A 13,289-nucleotide genomic window follows, 5' to 3' on the forward strand; every position below is an offset into this window, starting at 1 on the left:
CGGAGCATATATTTTTCATGTTTTGCCCTTTAATTCAAACAGCATTGTTATTGTAGGAGAGAGGTTTAGATCAATAGCCCTAAAGGGAAATAAAAAGGAGTAGTCTAGAAAATACTCGACAATATGTGTCATGTGCCTTAAAGGTATTCTTTTGTTTGGCTTTTTGATTCTGTGTTGGGAGAATCTGGCCCTGTTATGCAACAAGAATGTAGAGCAAGATTTAAATGCAAAGATATTCTCTACAGAAAAAGTGTATAATTAAAAAAGTAAGTCAAGCAAAATGATTAGGTAAATTTATGGAAATAACTTTATTGTTTATACGAAAAATATGCAAGCCTACGAATTTCCAAGTACTGGTGAAATAAGACATGACGATGACTCACCCAAAATTCACCCCAGACGTAATCTGTGTTCATGTTCAGAGGCCGTCTTTCCAGACTTCTTTTGATATGTGGATACAGTCTTTGCTGGTCAGGGAAACAAATAGAAATATTTCTGAAGAATCAAGGTTTTCAACTAAAAATTAGTTACTGCATTTTTCTTAAATTTAGCTATAGAAAAGGCAGCTGAAATGGTAACAAAAGCATTGCTTAACTTGAAATATTTGGAGCTAAGATGTCTAGGAACCTAATGGGGTATAAGGTGAGACAGGGTCAACAGCATGAGTGAATGTACCTCAAACTCACTTTACATTGTATCATCTGAAATAGGACATCTGGTTAAACCAACTGGTGCTTAAAAATGTGGTGTGTTCTTGAGTTTAAGGAGACTCTGTCTTTCCATCTATCTCTCTTCCATTTCTGATCATCTCCTTTCACTGAAAGACTGTCTGGAGAAGAGAAGCCAGCCCATTCTCAGGCCTTACCCCTCAAGCTGGAGGAACCAGACCACAGCAGGGTCACTTTCCCAGTTAGAGCCAAAGAAATGCAGACTGCAGTGATGGGCCCTCCACCAGCCAAAGAGAAGAAAGTCCAGAGTCAAAAAACGCCATCAGTCTAGGGCCCTTCCCGAAGGGCAGACGTGTTATTAAAAACAAACAAGAACCAAAACTTAGATGCAACTCGTGTAGTCTTGAAATCAAGATCCATCACTCATGATTCTGATAATCCGTTTATGTCCATCTTCATTGATGGTTCAATATCCATTCATAACAAATAACTCATCATGAAAATATCTGGTGAATAAAACTCTTCTTTAGCAAGAGAGTTGTATCCTACAATGAAAATTTAAAAAAACACTTCTTACACTTCAAAATTCTTTAAGAATAAAAAGAAACAAGAGAAAGTGAAGATTTTATTGCAAGAGTATGATTATCATGACAAGTTTTCCAAACAAGTGGATATCAATAAGAAAATGTGAAGTTAACATTTGTACATAATTCTCCTTCCATTTATATCTAATGAAACTGAAGAAGAAGCTGAGCCCATACGTTTGCTTTGAAATAAACTTTGCAAACTTATTAAAAGTAGCAATTTGTGTGTTACACTCCCAACCTCTCCTCCAAAAGTAATGTTTTAAATTTATCTTGTGCGCTGAACGCTCAAATACCTGCATTCTTTTTTGGCTCTGTTACTGCCATTGCATGGTCCCGCGGTAGCCCCCCGGGCCTCCTCAGAGAGGTGACGTGAGTTCCATCACACTTCCTGCCCTCACTTCCCTGTGAAGCTTTGTGAAAGACACTTTGTTGGAGGCCTAGACCTATCTAGAGCTAAACTAAATGACTAGAAAGAGCAGTAGTTTCCCCGTTAAGAGATGCTAAGTATTGCTCTCCGCAGGAAAAGAAAAAAATATCAACACTCAGGTCAACGTCAAGACACTACTCTGCCTCCTTGCCAACGTGTCCCCACCTGGAGTTGCCCTCATCCTCCTAGGAGTGCAATCCTCAGACATTGCCTTTCCACAGTCTTGTGTTAATTCGCTTACGCCAGCGTTAGTAGAAGGGGCTTGACACCCCCGGTCCCGAGAGCGGTCCAGGACCACACTGTTGGATAGAACTGTCTGTGATGCTGGGGATACTGTGCCTCCTGTGCTGTCCAGTACAGCAACCACTAGCCTCATGGGGTCACAGAGGAGCTAAACTTATCATGATATTTCATTCTAATCAGTTTGAATGTAAGTGGCCACCTGTGGCTGGTGGCCATGCCGCAGGACAGGACAGCTCCTGTACGTGCTAAAATTAGTCCATGATTAATTCCTTGCAGGGTTTCTCTGCCACTGTGAGTGGGGGTTTACCTCCTCAGTCTTCCTGCTCTTCAAGGGCATATTGTTAGAAAGCAAACAGGTCAAGCATACACACAGACATATAGACAGACAGACAGACACACATACAGTCACTCACTTTCCAAGAATCAGCAGCAGTTCTCAGAGTTAATGCAACCTATCTTAATCCACATGCAGGAAGAGGAACTGTTTCCAAACTGAGGAATAATCTTCTTCATAGTATTAGTTCTCTTGAAATCTTTCCTTTTTTCCAATACCAAGCCCCTGCCGCACTCAATGCTTGAAAAAGCAACCACACCCTGACCAACAGCACAGCCATCCTTTTGTGAAACAGAGGCTGAACTCCCTAAACCATTCCTGAGAGTTTAAACATTTATGTGTTTCAGTTACAGTGATTCTTTGAGAGGGAAATGTTTTGATCAAGCGAAGCCTAAATCATGAGCTGTTGCTCAGTGACATAGAAAATCCATTAAAGTAGAATAAACAGAAACAACAGACCTCAAATATTAAAAAAGAGAGAAATCAAGATATTTTCCTTCATCTGCTTGAGGTCTGACTTTCTCATTGTCTTAGCAATTATGATATTTTATCAAAAGATAATGGAGGAGTTCCCTGGTGGCTCAGTGGCTTAAGGACCCAGCATTGTCACTTGCTGTAGCTTGGGTTCGATCCCTGGCCTGGGAACCTCTGCATGTTGAAGACACAGCCAAAACAATGAAAAAAAAAAAAAAAAGATACTGGAGCCTCTTTGACAGCAATGGGTAATAATTTGTTGCCATTAATGGCCAGATAGTGACATTTTAGGTTTTGTGTACTCTGTCAGAACTCAGCAGCCCCGCCCTTGTAGCCCCAAAGTGGCCATAGACAACGTGTCAGCAAGTGAGCATGGCTGTATGACAGTAAAATTTTACTTAGAAAAACCAAGCAACGGGCCAGGACTTGTCCTGTAAAGCTATAGGTTGCTAACTGTTGGAGTAGAAGGAAAATATGAACCTATATGGTTGGTGAACACTGCGTATCAAGGAGGAGAATAAGCATTAAATATGTCATGAAACAAGAGGGAGACTCGTTACTGTGCGTAATGGGAAAGAAGATTTTCAAGGATGCGAGGGACAGCCTTAGAATGTGCTCATGGACAGGAAACAGTGACTTGTTGAGTGTTGTGCAGAAAAGCTAAGAAAGGGATAAGGCAGGTGCTGTCACCATCTCAGGGCGGGACAACAGCTGGTTTTCGAATCCCACCCCCCCCCAATCTGAGAAGCCCGCAAGATGCTGTGAATAGATCTCTCATTTAAAAGCTGAATGTGGAAAGCCTCTCCTGAAGGATGCTTTAAAATTTTTCCATGATGGGAATTTTGAGCACGCACAGAAATAGGCAGAATCGTGTAGTGGGCCTCCTCATTCCTGCCCCTGAGCCCCCCAAGGCAAGGACCCTTTGTCTTTCCTGCTCCATCCCCACCTCCCTCCTGCATCTGTAACATGATGTGGAAGAAATTTTCATACATCAAATCCCTTTATCTATAGGTATGTCAGTTGGCATCAGGCTAAGATGAGGATCCAAGGAATAGCTCTCTTTTTAGGGTCACCTTGTATGTCCATACATTGGACCAAAAGCTAACTTTTTATCCCATGAATTGAATGCATTAGAAGAGATGTTTGTCTTTGGGGGGTAACATGGTTTAAAACAGGAAAACAGGTTGATTTATTTGCTGAAAGTTCATAAAAATAAATACCATTTACACACATACGCATATATACATGTACACACACATGTATGCATACACACACATATACATAATGTTATAATATATGTATTTTATACTAAGTTCAATTCCATATAGGCAGTGACAGGAACTAGGTCATAGCATGAAGAAACCTATAGTAAAATTTACTGATTCTCAGAGATCGCTGGGCATGTTCAGCTAAAAAGCAGTATCATGATTAGTCACCCGCGCTCCCTGGGGGATTGTGACCTGACTCAAAAGAGCAAAAGAGAAGGCGATGTCTTCTGAGGGCAGGCTCAGGAAGTGTTACTTCCTTCTTTCAACAGGGTAAAGTAACCTGGTCTCATTTTTGCATTTTGAAAAGAACATAGCAAAGCAAGTCTATCAGGCTCAGGTCCAGTCAAGTGACTTACTAGAGTTATCAGGAAGTAGGATGATTAAAGTCAAGAGTGCCCCTTTGAATCAAAAAAAAAAAAAGAGGGCCCCTTTGGTGCCCATTATCTGTGAAAAGATTGCCACTCATCCATGAGGCTGTGCCATAGAGGCTGACCCATTCAGATGAGGAAGCGAGGTTTGCATCAGGAGATGGTGGTGTTTCTAGAAGCAGAGCTTCAGTCGCGTGCATTGGATTCACCTTCAGTGTCGGTGTGTTGATCAGTCATCTCCGCTGGCAACTGTCCTGGGAGCACCAGCAAAGCACTCGTAACACTTCCAGTCCTGGGGCCGTGGACCAGAACAAGTTGGGTCAGAAACTGACTGATGAAAATGCAAAGTTATAAAATGATTCGAAAGCCCAGTACACTGGTAAAATAAGCCAACAGAAGATTAAGATTTTTGATTCTAGTTGATTTACAATGTTCTGTTAATTTCTGCTATATATAGCAAAGTGACCCAGACGTACATCTATATACATTTTTTTTACTCATGCTATGTTCCATCATGTCTATCCCAAAAGATTGTATATAGTTCCTGGTGCCGTACAGCAGAACCTCATTGCTTATCCATTCTTTTTCTTTGAATTAAAACACTTTTATTGTAGTTGATTTATAATTGCTTATCCAAGAGTTCCCGTCGTGGCGCAGTGGTTAACGCATCCGACTAGGAACCATGAGGTTGAGGGTTCGGTCCCTACCCTTGCTCAGTGGGTTAACGATCCGGCGTTGCCGTGAGCTTTGGTGTAGGTTGCAGACGCGGCTCGGATCCTGCGTTGCTGTGGCTCTGGCGTAGGCCAGGGGCTACAGCTCCGATTCGACCCCTAGCCTGGGAACCTCCATATGCCGTGGGAGCGGCCCAAAGAAATAGCAAAAAGACAAAAAAAAAATATATATATATATAATTGCTTATCCATTCTAAATGTCAGAATGTGCATCCACTAAGCCCAGACTCCCCATCCATCTCCCTCCCTCCCCCTCCCCCTTGGCAACCACAAGCCTGTTCTCCGTGTCTGGGAGTCTGTTTCTGTTCTGTAGATGGGTTCGTGTGTGCCGTATTTTAGATTCCACATCTAAGGGTTATCGTATGGTATTTGTCTTTTTTTTTTTTTTTTTTTTGTAAGGCGAGTTTGTCTTTCTTCGCTTTGGTTGGGCGTTCAGAAAGTGGGCACCACTGACACTCGGGGCCAGATGGATCCAGTGGGGGCTGAGTGGTCCTGTGTAGGAGATCTAGTAGCATCCTCAGCCTCTGCCCCCCAGATGCTGGTAGTGTCTTCCCTCCTCCATCACAACAAGAAAAACTTTGTTTGGACATTGCCAGATGTCCCTAAGGCGAGAAAGGAGGCAAAATCTCCCTCAGGTGCGAAAGCACCACAGCTTTCGAGGCACGTAACGTAGTGGAGGTGTGTTTCATAGGAGAGCTTACCCCACAAAGATATTCTGTGTTCCGATATACATACCGCTTGCTTTACCACATACCCAAAGCCTTATGATAATTCCTGATGGGAAAGATTCTCTCTTTAGTCATTAGTTATGGAAGTACAGTCTCTGTGGTGTTAACTAAATGAAGCATCATAAACCAAGGTACGCAGGCATGCTTCCTGTAGGAGAACCCACTCCCCTGTGCGATAAGGAGCCTGGCACCTGAAGGCTCATTGCTGGAGGGGCTGATGTGCCTTGACTCCTGTGTTTCCTGGGGTATGAGCCGTTGGCCCTGGGTGATGAAGTCTTAGCAAAAGGGACCTCCCACTCGGAGAGAGAATTAAATGGGATCCCTGTTTTGGAAAGACAGAGCATGCATGCTGCATTTATGAATGAGGTATTAAATAACTGCTTGCTTTGAAAAGACTCAGTGACCAGCCGTGACACTGATGTGTGTCGTAAAGCTCAGTGGAGTTTTTCCTGGGCTGCCTCTGGTGACGATTCAGTGGCCATCAGGAACCATCAGTGATGTGGGAAGGAAATACATGGGAGGAGAGCCTTTGGAGTTTTGTTAAATTTTTTTTTTTTTTTACTGAAATATAATTGATTTACAGGGTTGTTTTAATTTCTACCATACTGCAAAGCGAATCAGATATACATACACATTCTTTTTATATTCTTTTGCATTAGGGTGTATCCCAGGATATTAAATATAGCTTCCTGTGCTATATAGTAGGACCTTCATGTTTCTTCATTCCATAGATAATATTTGGCGTCTGCTAACCCCAAACTCCCAGTCCATCCCTCTCGCAGCCACCCTCCCCTTGGCAACCACAAATCTATTCTCTGTGTCTGTTTTGTAGATAGGTTCGTTTGCAAGACCCTTCTATTTTCAAATGCTAGCGTCAAAATCCAAATGCTTCAATATGCCATGGATTAAACATCATTTAACGCTGTTGTTGAGCCCCTAGTTGAGCGTAGTTGTTGATTTTCCCGCTCATTTTCTATTGGACGCCATGAATCTGCAGCTCTTTTTGTTTGAGGAGGTGCTGCTTTTCACTCTCATGACCCTGTAATGGAATGAGCTGGACCAGGGCACTAAGACTTTCTCGTGGTCTCAGGAGACCTTTGGAAATGGGGCTCCGTTGGCACAGATGTGGTGCTACCTGGCATGAGGCGGGGGGATGTGATGGACTCCGAGTAAAGAGCCCATTGACCTGCCAGGGATTGGAAGCCAGTCCAGTCGGGGTTCCTCTTACAGATGAGGCTGTCGAGCGAGACTCAGGGAGGGGAGAGCACGCTCCCAGGATAATTCAGCGAAGCACAGACATCTTGGGTTCTGCTGCTTAAATCCAATTTGTATCGAAATCGATTAAACCAGCTAATCAGGTAGAGAGTTCCAGGAGGAAGATGCACTGAACTGTAAATTGGCTCATCTGTGTTGAAACCAGATATAAAGTTACTAACAGTGGCCCCACTATGAGGGGTTCTGAACACTGATCAGATGACTGTGTATAACCCGAAACACCTCAAGGGCCCTTCCCATCCTTTGTCCCCGTCCCACATTCTGCACCCTTGGGCACTCGCTCCTTCTCTTCCGACACCATCCTTTAGATAACCTTACAGCCTCCGAGAATCACAAAATGGTATAATGCACACGATGTAGAGAAAACTGCTTGCACCTCTGCTCTGACCCAAACCAGAGAAAACGTGGGGAATCTATTTCTTTCTCTGTGCCTTTCCGGTGAAAATTCCGTGTCGTGCCTGTTTCCCGTGAGTACAGGATGTCCCTGGGCATGTTAGCGTGAGGAAGGAGAAGGCAAAAGACTTTGCAGAAAGGAAAGCAGGCGGCTCCTCCCTGGAGGCTGCTTTCCCCCCTATGTAGGAGCCCCGGAGGTTGTACTACTCCAGTCTGAGGACCAGGAGCAGGAGGGAGGCAGACACTGAAGACCAGACCCATGGGTGGCGGGGGATAGTGGGCGAAGGCATTAGGAGGGCAGTGTGTTTGCTGCTGAGGATGTGCCAGGCCAGCGAGAAGCTGCTGAGTCCAGCTGGCCACGGCTGAGTTAGCAGGAGGGTTTCAAGTGCCCCCGTTAGAGCTCTGTCTGAATCATACACTGCAGTCCAGCGACCGCCCTCCCAGAGTGACCAGGTGCGGCTCCGTACTGAACATGCCAGGGGTGGGAGGAAGGTTGTGGGGCATTTCTGCTGAGTGTTCCTGGATGCTGGGATGCATCTCCATGGACACCCTCGTGATGCATGTCTTTACTGGGAACCTTGCACAAGCCTGGTCATGTTCTCCATGCTCCCCAGCAAAGCCTTGTTCTAGATGTTTCATTACAGGGGCGGGAACAGCAGAGAGGTGGTGGATCTGGTCGTGAGGAGAGCTTTGGAAAGAACAGCAGGCTGGCCAGAGGGGGACGTGTGGCGCTGAGACCTGGGGAGGTTCCCAGGAAGTCAAGGCAGGGAGCCAGAGTGGAGGGGTTCAGGGAGCGCCTCAGAGCCAGGTGAGAGGCATGCGGGGCCAGACCATGCCTGGCTGATGCCCTTTTATTCACATGGAAATAGCCAAGAAGGCATTCGGGGCTTCTGAGCAGAGACGGAATAGGGGTTGGCTGCGATTTTAACGGGTTTGCTCTGACTTGAGGGCAGGGCAAGGTTGCATGAGGCGAGGGTGCTGAAACAGCAAGTGGAAGAAGGACTGGTTTGGACCCACCTCACCAGGAAGCCCTTCCAGGGCTGGGGGGTTGCTGTCAAAGCCAAAGAAGCAAAACTAGCCCCTTTTCAGTTGAAAGCAGGAGATGCAGCTTCCTTGAGCCTATTGCTTGCATGCAGACAGAAACCGAACTCCTCCTGGATGTGAGGGTGATCTGGCTGTGACACCTGCCACCCCACTGATCGCCAGGGTTGAGTTGGTTGATCTGGCTGGCTGGCAGGTGTCCCCTTTCTCCCTCACTGCTCCATGTGTGTTCTCCCCGAAGCCACACACTTGGTCGAAGGGGACGATCCTCCCCAATAGAGGAGGACCGTTCTTCGGTGAAGGGTACACGAGTAGCTCTGCTCCCCTCTTAGAGCCTCCAAACAAGCTCTCAAGGAAAGTGAACTGCTCCTCGGGAGCTATGCATCGGCTGTTATTTCCTCTTACACACAACACACCCTCTCTCTAGCACACAGGCATGGTTAACTCTTAAATGATGTTACTTTATAGTTTAAGTACAAACTATTCACGAGTTTCACCTGTGGAATTCAGCGTGCCTACAGGTGTCCTGAGTTTCATCCTTTGAATTCACTTTACTCTTTATGAACTGTTGTCATCCTCTGGGTGGTTTTTCAGACGTCCACTATAAACTGTACTTTCTCTCTCTTCATTGGTAGATGGTGGAGGTGAAGGTGCTGGTGGATGATATATCAGAAGCGACACCCCGGAACAGAGACCGCCTCTGACTGGAGCCCCATTCCTGGCTGAACTGTACTGGGAAGAGCAGACCTGAGCAAGGTAGGCATGGAAAAATACTGACCCAGTCCCCCTGGAGGGGGACCTTCTTCCCATGGTCCCCTCCCTGGTCCTGTGCCCCGGCTACCACTGACCTCTCGTGGTCTGACCCTGGGGGACCTCCACAGGGCTCAGTTAGTTACCATTCTGGCTACACTGCTTTATCCTTATACCTTTAAGTCAGACTATGGACAGCAAAGTCATCTTCCTGCAGAAGAGCTAAGGGGATGCCAAAAAGAGCTGTCACATTGAGCCGGAAATAACACAAGCGCAGTTCTGTTGATGGATGAGGCAGCCGCCGAGGAGGAAGCACCGGCTTTACGGCCGGGGTTATGACACCTGTTTCGCAGGCCACGTGTCCTGGGTGACACAGGCAGCCCTTGGGAGCTCCCCTCATCGCAAAGCCCAGCATTTAGCATGGCTTCATCCCCACTGTCCCCACGCACGGGCTCCTTTTCCTGAGGCAGTGTGAGTCTTTCTAGCTGTTGACCCATGTCGTGAGTTCTTCAGAGACGCCTTCAGATAATGCAACGTTGTAGAGCCTCTCACACGCACGTCCATGTGATTAGATGACCACAAGCACATCACTGCTTCCAAGGAGGCCACTCAAGTGACCTTAGTGATGAGGTCACTAATGAGTAAGGTCACTCAAGTGACCTTAGAAATACAAAATGAGTTTAACTATGAAATGTAAATAGAAATATAGAAATGACACTGTATCACTGAAAATATATTACCGTGGAGGGTTCTTCGTTAAAGAATGTTGACACTCCAGATAAATGTTGTACATGAGAATCACGTAGCAGGGAGTTCCCATTGTGGTTCAGTGGTCATGAACCCAACTTGCATCCATGAGAAGGAGCGGAAACGAATCTGACTAGTATCTGTGAGGTCCCAGGTTTGATCCCTGGCCTCACTCAGTGGGTTAAGGATCGGGCATTGCCGTGAGCTGTGGTATAGGTTGCAGATGAGGCTCAGATCCTGTGTTGCTGTGGCTGCGGTGTAGGCTGGCAGCTACAGCTCACATTCAGCCCTTAGCCTGGGAACTTACATATGCTACAGGTGCAGCTGTAAAAAGCAATAAATAATAATAAAAAAAATAATCAAGCAGGAAATTTGCAAATGGTCCCCCCAGGTGATACCTTTGCTGCTACCGCAGGGACCACATTTTGAGAATCATTCATTTAGAGAAGCATTTTTATTCATTCTTTCTTTCTCTCTTTTTTTTTTCTTTTGCTTTTTAGGGCTGCCACCCTAGGCATATGGAGATTCCCAGGCTAGGGCTCCAACTGGAGCTACAGCTGCTGACCTATACCACAGCCGTAGCATGCGGGATCCGAGCTGTGTCTGCAACCTACACCACAGCTCACAGCAACACTGGTCCTTAACCCACTGATCGAGGCCAGGGATCAAACCCGAAACCTCATGGTTCCTAGTTGGATTTGTTTCCACTGCACCATCTTGGGAACTCCGAGAAACATTTTTACTCTTGTTATGTCTATGTCAGTATTGGTTGATGTCGAAAACTAAATACAATCAAATACCAAAAAGAGAATTGGGACTGTTTAAACTGTATATCTGCACTAATGATGTTGTCAGCATTTCCTAAATGTGCAAGGAAAAAAATTGAAAAGTCAAAGGGAGATTGGGAACATGAGAAAAACAATGCCCCTGACTTCTAGTGAGAACCGCCCCCCCCCCTTCCCACCAGGGACCTCAGTCTGGAGGGAACATAGATTTTAACACAAAAGCACCCTGAAGGCTCAAGACGTGGCGAACACTCTAAATTGTGAACCTTCCATCCTGGGCAGAAATGGATGAAATGTCTGTTTTGACGGCCGTGGTTTCTCTCTCCCAGCAAACAAATTAGAAATAATGAGGTACCTGAGCCCAGTTCCTTTCAAGGTGATTTATCTGCCTCCGTAAATGGGAGAGAAAATCCCTGTTGCCTATTGAGGCATTTGATGTTCCTTATTAAAGAGCGAGCGTTCAGACTCCTCCAGGTATCCACCAGAGCGAGGGAGAGGTAAACACATCTGCTCCACGTTAAGCACCTACCTCCATCAGCAGGTAACTCTCGTGCCTGTGTTTACTTTGGAGGCAGGGTGCGTCCTCCGCGGACACAGATGGAAACATGGGCTCCTTTGTGAGCTTTGGTTGAAGTCTCTGAGCACGGAGGGAGGCAGGTGAAACAGAAGCTTCTTTATCCTGCCTTCTTCATTTTCACAGTTTCACACACAGCCCGGGGCTGTGTGAGAACAAACTATTAGGGAGTCAGTTTCCTTTAACCTGCCTGGTGGCCTCATTTGGGTTTTGTTTTTCTTGTGTCTTCTAAGGGACACTGCTTCTGTAGGCTATTGTAATTCTACCTGATTAAGCTACTGTCATTGGATCCCTGTACCGAGAACTCGAGAGAACTCGGGGTCTTAGAGAGTTGAGGGGAGCGGCTGCAGCCCTCGAGGGGATCCTGAACTTCAGCCTTGTGCGTGTGAGGAAAACCTGTTTTTCCTGTGCCCCAGCTTCTTCGCCTGCATCGCTTCGTAGGGTTAGGGTCGGGGTTAGGGTAGGTGGCGGTTGTACAGATGCCAGTATTGGGGGAGTGTGGTGGGCATACATGTGGCTGACTTATTTCAGAGGTGCCAGCAGGTTATTTCCACAGGTTCAAAGGCGTGTTCCAGACTGGGAGAATTGTGGGCTATGGATAAAACCCTCTCAGTCCATTTCATCTTATTAGAAAAGGACTGTATGTCCCTTTTCCCGAAGATTTACTCTGAGGAAAATCTACTTCTTTTTTAGGAAAACAATACTTCTTTTTTAGATGCTTCCTTAGGTCACCTTGACTAAATTTTCACCTGGAATTTCACCCAATGCAGGGTCTCAACTCCTCCACTTTTCCCTCGACTCAGATGAACTGATACCTCCCTCCTGCCCCCTCTCCTCTTTCTGTCGTGAACACAACCATTAGTCTTGGATTAACTGTTTAAATGTTATGTTAAACTCTTTTCATACGTGCACTAAACACAATGGTAGGTATCTTGAGGAAAAAGTCTCTGTTTTGTTTAATCTCCTAAAATTAATGCAGAAGGAAAAACCACACCTGTAATCTGTAATAGATTAAAAAGAAACCTGAAAACATTGTGACACAGACATTGTTAAAAAAAGGGGTGGGGGGAGTTCAAGAGGGTTAAAAGGTAGAAACTGAAAAGCAAAGATGCTTCCATCTCTGTGTTTGTTGCTGCTGCCTGTGCCCTGCAGTGTGTGCTGTTCAGAGATGCTTTTCCCTTAAAATACTTTGCCCATCCTCCTTCCATCATTCTCTTTAGCTATTTCCTTGGGGTTTTTTTTAATTACTCAATGAATTTTATTACCTTCATAGCTGTACAACAGTCATCACAACCAAATTATTCCTTTGGTTTTTTTAATTTATTTTTTATTACTCAATGAATTTATTACATTTGTAGTTGTACAATGATGATCACCATCCAATTTTATAGGATTTCTATCCCACATCCCCAGTGCATCCCCCCACCCCCCTAAACTGTCTCCTTTGGAAACCACAAGTTTTTCAAATTCTGTGAGTCAGTTTCTGTTCTGCCAAGAAACTCATTGTGTCCTTTGTTCAGATTCTACATGTCAGTGAAAGCATTTGATGTTGGTGTCTCATTGTCTGATGGACTTCACTCAGCATGGTAATTTCTAAGTTCAACCATGTTGCTAAAAATGCCGCTTTTTCATTCCTTTTAATGGCTGGGTAATATTCCATTGTGTATTTGTATCACATCCTCTTTATCCACTCCTCTGTCGATGGACATTTAGATTGTTTCCATGTCTTGGCTATTGCAAATAGTGCTGCAATGAACATCGGAGTACGTGTGTCTTTTCGAATCATAGTTTTCTTTGGATAGATGTCCAGGAGTGGGATTGCTGGATCAAATGGGAGTTCTCTTTTTAGTTTTCTGAGAAATCTCCACACTGTTTTCCACAGCGGTTGCACCAATG

The 13,289-nt window shown here is 45.3% G+C and overlaps 1 long non-coding RNA gene across 38 annotated transcripts in view; it reads left to right on the forward strand.

Moving 5' to 3' along the window:
• LOC146394456 (uncharacterized) overlaps positions 1-13,289 on the forward strand; it is a 541,612-nt gene that overhangs the window by 347,231 nt on the left and 181,092 nt on the right. For 37 of the 38 annotated variants that reach the window (XR_014835052.1, XR_014835051.1, XR_014835048.1 and 34 more), the window contains one exon: positions 9,173-9,293. This is a non-coding gene — a long non-coding RNA (uncharacterized LOC146394456). Of the gene's footprint in view, positions 1-9,172; positions 10,189-10,696; positions 10,841-13,289 lie in introns of those variants that run through there. The other variant, XR_014835070.1, reaches the window with a different exon arrangement.

This window comes from Sus scrofa, chromosome X, assembly GCF_054392235.1.
Source record: "Sus scrofa isolate SSC_HxYL_T2T_F1_AM1 chromosome X, Sscrofa_HxYL_maternal_Yorkshire_Landrace_v2.0, whole genome shotgun sequence".
In the NCBI taxonomy this organism is placed as follows: Eukaryota; Metazoa; Chordata; class Mammalia; order Artiodactyla; family Suidae; genus Sus; species Sus scrofa.